The sequence below is a fragment of the Pongo pygmaeus genome, chromosome 6, assembly GCF_028885625.2.
Source record: "Pongo pygmaeus isolate AG05252 chromosome 6, NHGRI_mPonPyg2-v2.0_pri, whole genome shotgun sequence".
NCBI lineage: Eukaryota > Metazoa > Chordata > Mammalia > Primates > Hominidae > Pongo > Pongo pygmaeus.
Genome location: NC_072379.2, coordinates 61,463,493 through 61,465,053, shown reverse-complemented (window position 1 = coordinate 61,465,053; position 1,561 = coordinate 61,463,493). Strand labels below are relative to the sequence as shown.

At 39.5% G+C, this 1,561-nt stretch overlaps 1 pseudogene; it reads left to right on the top strand.

Moving 5' to 3' along the window:
- The first annotated feature begins 346 nt into the window (after positions 1-346).
- Positions 347-573, top strand: LOC129041892 (small nucleolar RNA U3; annotated as a pseudogene).
- Positions 574-1,561: the final 988 nt, after the last annotated feature.

Below are 1,561 nucleotides of genomic sequence, written 5' to 3'. Positions count from 1 at the left end.
TAAGGTATAGGGCAGGGGAGAAAGGGGAGCAGCAGGACATCATCCTGGGATGGTAGGCAGAGGCCAGATCATGCAAGGTTTTTAAAATTATGATAAGAGTTTATATTTTATCCAGAAGGGGGGGGGGGGAATTAAACGGTTTAAATAGGAGTCTGTTGTGATTAAATTTGGATTTTAGGAAGATCACCCTGAGATTGGTGGAAATATTGCCTGGAAGGGAGTGAGACTGAGGCGGGAAGACCAGCTGAGAGGCGATGGCAGTCTTCTGGGCCTGGGACAACCAGGGATTGGACCAGGGCTGTCAAGGTGGGCTTGGAGGCCAGGGAGCAGAATTAAAATACATTGAGAGATTATACTTTCAGGGATCAATTCTATAGTTTGTTACTAGGGAAGTTTCTCTGAATGCGTACAGACCTGCAGAAGAGCAGCAGAACCCACGAGGAGAAGGCGCAGGGTGATCCTGAGCGTGAAGCTGGCTCGTGGAGTTGCTTTGCTGCTACTGCCACTTGCCACTGATGATTGTTCTTCTCTTCCTTTGGGAGAGGAAGAGGGGGAGAAAGCAGTTGGAGTGGTTCCAGTTAAAAAAAGAAGGAAAAAGGAAAAATAAATAAAATACACTGAAAGTTATCAGAAAATGGCAGAGATTTAGAGTTAATGCTTGGCTTTAGTTTTGGGCGATGCAGAATACAGAAAAGCCACTAAACCAGGCAAGGGGATATTGGCTTAGTAATCATTTTGGAGATATTACTTCAGAGATATTACTTCAAATATTATTACTTTTGAAGTTTTATATCTGTCTAGTTGGAATTGAAGGAGGGACACCCTGGTATCGAGGTCTAGTAAGTGGCTGAAATATGAATCTGGAGCTCAGAAGAGAAGCCTGAGCTAAAGACATAGATTTGGCAGTTGTTTGTCATAGAAAGTAGAGCTAAACTGTAAGGGTGCAGGAAGATATCTCGGGAAGACACACAGAATGAAAAGAGAAAAGGGCCAAGAACAAAGCTCTTGAGCGCATATCCACTTAAAAAAACTTTTTAAGGTAAAATATTCTTATTATAAAAGTAACACAAATGAAAACAAATATTGAGAAAAGACAAAGCTATCTATTTACTGTCCTGCCATCCTACTACAACCGCAGTTAGTAATTTGATTTCCTTTGTCATCTTTTTATCCTATGCTGTGTGTGTTATTTCAGTCATGATTACAGCCATTCATACGCTTTTGTATCTTGCAATTTTTATTTAATATAACATTTTCTCATGTTTTAAATAATATTGATTACTAATTTTCAAAGAGTACTTAATGTACCACTCATACATATCCTTTTATTGACTATTTCCTGGACGAGGGGATGGCAAACTATGGCACCACATTTATAAATAGTTTTATTGGGACACAGCCATGCCCATATTGTTTACATATTGTCTGTGGCTGCTTTGTGTTACATACAGCAGTGTTGACAAGTTATGACTGAGACAGTATGGCCTGCAAACCCTAAAATATTTATTTTCTGACCTTTTATAGAAAAAGTTTGCTGATTCCTGACCTAAATTTTTAGGTG